Below are 5,142 nucleotides of genomic sequence, written 5' to 3'. Positions count from 1 at the left end.
AAATACCACCAGAAACAGAATACTAAAGAGTCCAGTAGCACCTTTAAGACTAGGTGCAGAGGGGAGGGGGGAGCGGGTGCGGGGAGTGAGGGACTTGTAAATGTAAATCAGTTGAAAAACCAGCCGACCCCTCTGCAAAAGAATCAATGGACACAAATCTGACATTAAAAACGACAACATCCAGAAACCAGTGGGAGAACACTTCAATCTACCAGGACATTCCATCAAGGACTTGAATATCACCATAGTTCAACAGAAACATTTCAAAAACAAAATCCAATGGGAAGCTGCTGAATTGGAATTCATATGGAAATTTGTCTCAGTTAGATTTGAATTGAGAGACTATGGATGGTTATCTCATTACCAAAAGTAACTGCCTTCAGGCATTCTAGTCAGATTCTGCCATGGAGGGCAGGGACCACACCCAGCCTGGATTGTGCATCCCACCTCTTTCATGACTTCTTGTAACTCATTTACATTTACATGACCCTCACTCCCTGCACTCTCTCCCCACTCTCCTCACCACCTATATATCTCTGGCTTGTTTCTTCATACCCTCCATGCATCTGACGAAGAGAGCTGTGGTTCTCAAAACCTTATGCTACAATAAAGTTGGTTAGTTTTAAAGGTGCTACTGGACTTTTTACTAGAATGGATCTGCACGGTCTCTCAGCCTATCGATAAGAGGTGCCCTTCTGGGTCAGACTAGAGGTCCATCTAGTCCAACTTCCTGTTCCATACAGTGGCTAGTCAGTTGCCCTGGCAAGTTAACAATCTGGGCATTGAGGTTAGAGCCACATCCACTGCTAGGGATATCACCTGAGGCAATAATCAACAACCCTGACCTGGATAGCACCGGCTAGTCTAACCTTCTTAGGTCTCAGAAACTAACCAGGGTTTTCTCTGGCTAGTAATTGGATGGGAGAACACCAAGTGTCATGAGTCAGCCCCAACCTGACATGCATCAGTCTCATCCAGCCACCTTACCTCTTGCCCCTGAGTCCTCCTCAGAGGATGAGAAGCTGGAAGGACCAGCAGGGTCTACTTTAGAGCCCGCTGTGATGGCTGTGGCTCCAGAAGAGACTCAGGAAGAGCAGCCAGGGACTTCTGTGGAGGTTGTTGGAAAGAGAGACTCCCACGGAGCAAGAGAGAAACTTGAGCTGCCTGGGCCAGCTGCGAAAAGGAAGCAGAAGCAAAGGCAGCTGTGTGGGAGAGGAGGAAAAGTGCACCTTTGTTAGCACAACACAGGGCAAGGCTCTCAGAGAAAGAAGCAACACCTGCCCCTCGTTAGAGCAGCAATGAAAGCAGAAGCTGGGTAGAGATCAGCGTGGAAGCAAGTTTGCTCACCACTTCTTGCAACCAGAGCCTTGCATGTGCCTTGTACCTTGCCCTGCTGAATGATTTACTGGATTCTGGCCTTCGCCTGCCTCTTAGACTCTCTCTTCTATCTGCTCCTCTATCTGATGGACTTCTTGGCTCTGACTCCTGGCTTGTTTATTGGACTCATGCTTGTCTGCTCCTCTGCTGGACTGACTCCTTGGCTCTGACCCTTGGGTTGCTGTGATCACTTGCCTGCCTGCCCCTCAGTTGGACTGTTTTCTCTGGCTTGATTGCAACACCACAGTTAGTTTAGGGCTGCTATGCAGAGGCAGGCAATGGTAAACTACCTCTGGGGTGGATCTACTATGAAACTAATTAAGCTTAAACTTCAAGGCCCCTAATCCTGGAGGGGCCCTGAAGCAACTTTTTTTTTAATGAGTGAATTTTTCAACAACATTGTTGGAGTTTTTTTGTGATTGTTATTCAAATAAGGCTATTTTAGGGACAGAATCATAAGCCAATGGACTGAAGTACTTAATACTGACCTTAGAACAGGGCTCATTTCAAGGGGGAACACACTGGAATGCAGTTCCGGCAGCTCCCCAAAGAGGTCACATGTCAGGTGGCCCCGCCCACCTGACTCTGCCATTTTGGGCCCAATTTCGGCCCTGAATGGCCAGGATTGGGTCCAAAACAGCCAGAATAGGTGATGTCAGGGGGTGTGGCATATGCAAATCAGTTATACTAATGACACACTTCCAGTGATGGCAAGCGGCGTCATATGCTAATGAGTTATGCTAATGAGTTCCTCCAGCTCTTTTTCTACGAAATGACCCTGCCTTAGAATATAATACCCATTTCATATGGACTCAAAATGTCCCTGGAATTGGTCAAATTTCAAAATTTTCTTGGGGGCTTGCAGCACCCGAACTCCCAGCTGTTGCCCTATTGTTGTTGGTTGAGAAGGGACCCCTATAATAGTTCAAGCTTCAGGGTCCCAAAAATTTAGGTCCGCCATTGACTACCTCTTAATATATTTATTTACGTTATTCATACCTTGCCTTTCTCATCTGGGGGGACCCAAAGAAGCTTACATCATTCCCATTGCCTCCATTTTATCCTGACACCAACCCTGTGAGGTAGGCTGGGTTGAGAGTGCGTGACTGGCCCAAGGTCACCCAGTGAGCTTCCATGGCAGAGTGGGCATTCGAACCTGGGCTCCCCCGGGGAACGCCAGAAGTCTGCTGTGACTTGATGGCACCTTATGGTAATCGCGTTCAATAAATCTTCTTTTGCAGTTTAACATTGTGGAATTGTTTTTATGCAGGTAACAGAGCCTGTGATATGGATTTCTGTTTTACCACTCTTTCACCTCCCTTTGGGGGAAGCAGGCTGTAGATTTGCTTTCAATCCAAGCAGATTACAAGTTTCCAAAACTTCTAACAGACTGCTACTGCTGCTCCACGAACTTGTGGATCAACAATCGATGTTACGTCGGGCACATCAGAAGTGAGAATTACTTGCAGCGATCTTTACTGGGCTTGATAGCTATTTCATGTTCTCTTGAAAAGGAAAGACATCCTGTCAGCTCTGGATATGTTCCTCTATTGTTGAATGCACAAAACAGAATAAATACATAGCCAATAAAACCTGTAGAGTCACAAGACCCTGGTTTTATTTTTAGTGTGTGAAAGAGAGGGTGTTTCTTGAGCACCTGGATGATAATAAGCCTTTCAGATCCATCTTTCCAGCTTGCAACAGTTCTGGCAAATATGAAATCTGCAAAGAGAATGAAGTGTGGAAGTCAATAAGCCCACATTCTTCTTATTCTATCAGGCTTCTGCCACACAAGTACAGGTGGATCAGATGTACTGTGTCTTCAGCTTACCCGGGCAAGGGAGGGGAGGCAGAGTTGATCTCTGTCTTGCTGTATATTGGAAAACGTGCGGGCTTCTAGCTTTCCAAGTATGCAGCTGATTTCATACTGGCCTTCCTTCATAAAGTGCATGTGCTCACATACAAAACAATATAGGTGAAATTGACTGCATCAATCAGACTTCCGTCTCAGCCGAAGTGTACACAGCCACACATGCCTTGGTAACATCCAGACATGACTACTATAATGCGCTCTATATGGGGCTGCCCTTGATGTTGGCTCAGAAACTTCAGTCGGTCCAAACTGCAATAGCAAGGATTGTTTGCAAGCACCCACCAGATTGGTTATAGTAAACCAGTATTATATGATCTACACTGGTTTCCAGTTAGTTTCCAGGCTGAGAACAAGGTGCTGGCTTTGAACATCAAAGTTCTAAGTATCTTAGGTCCAGAGTCCCTGAAGGACCGCCTCCACCTACATCAGCCAACCTAAGACTTGAGGTCAACCCAGGAGGCCTTCTTCCAGACATCATCAGAGGTTTGGATGGCTGCCCTTCCAACTTTGTAACTCCCACCTGCAGAAACTGAGAATAGCTGCTTACCTAAAAGTCTTCCACGTTGAAGACGGGCTTTTTCTGAATGGTTGTTGATGTAAATTAATGAGGAATGGTGTGGTGGAGTATGGTGCTACTGGGGAGTGACTTGCATTGATTTTTATTGCATCTGATGCATCTGATTTTTTATTGCATCTGATGAAGAGAGCTGTGATTCTCGAAAGCTTATGCTACAATAAAATTGGTTAGTCTTAAAGGTGCTGCTGGACTCTTTTTGATTTTATTGCTCTGTTAACCTGCTTAGGGACTAAGGCTGCAAATAAACATTTGTTTGACTAATTATACCTGTTAACCCACACAAAACTAAGGGTAGCGGGGTAGATCTGCCCCCCCCAGCCAACCACATCAATGAGTTCTTTCTTTCTTTCTTTCTTTCTTTCTTTCTTTCTTTCTTTCTTTCTTTCTTTCTTTCTCTCTCTCTCTCTCTCTCTCTCTCTCTCTCTCTCTCTCTCTCTCATTGTCTTTCTCTTTCTCTCTCTTTCTCTCTCTCTTTCTCTTTCTCTCTCTTTACATCTTTTCCTTTCACCTTTTCCTTTTTTTATTATTTTCCATTTGGCCCAGGCTTGAAGCCTTCCTGCAATTTACGGCCCCTTCCTTCAAATTAAGCCGTTCTTCCATTGGCAAAAGCACCACTTCAGTTGGCAAAAGACTTGTTAGGTTGGAGGAAGCCTACATGGAGGGTGGTTGGACCCCTCCCACTGGGGACATGCATAGTTCACTCTCTGTTTCTGTCTCTCACTGGCATCTCTATTGGAGTCTGAGTGGTGTAGTGGTTAAGAGCGCTTATTTTAATAATATATTTATTTTAAATAAATAAGGTTTTTCACTTTAATGCCCTAAGTAATCCCTAAGTCGTTTGAAGGACTTCTGCACAAATCTGCCTGCAGCATAAAATGCTGTGTTATACCTACCCCCGCTTTCTGAAGGAAGTTGGATAAAAACCGGAGACAGGGCCTTTCCTGAGGTGGCATCTTGATTAATACAGATGGTGCCTGGTTGTTTAGCTTTTACTTGAGAGCCAGTTTGGTATAGCGGTCAATAGCAGCAGGACTCTAATTTGGAGAGCCAGGTTTGATTCCCCACTCCTCCAGTTGAAACCAGCCGGGTGACCTTGGGTCAGTCACAACTCTCTCAGAGTTCTCTCAGCCCCACCCACCTCACAAAGTGTTTTATTGTGGGGATAATAATATACTTTGTAAACCTCTCTGAGTGGGTCTTAAGTCATCCTGAAGGGTGGTATATAAATCGAATGTTATTATTAATGTTATTAGGATACATTCTGAAGGGCAATTGGGTGGCAGCAGAAATTCTGGGTGGCTGGTGGAATGTGCTG

This window comes from Eublepharis macularius, chromosome 13 (genome assembly GCF_028583425.1).
Source record: "Eublepharis macularius isolate TG4126 chromosome 13, MPM_Emac_v1.0, whole genome shotgun sequence".
Taxonomy (NCBI): domain Eukaryota; kingdom Metazoa; phylum Chordata; class Lepidosauria; order Squamata; family Eublepharidae; genus Eublepharis; species Eublepharis macularius.
The sequence above is the reverse complement of the archived record's forward strand: the minus strand, read 5'-3'. Positions refer to the sequence as shown.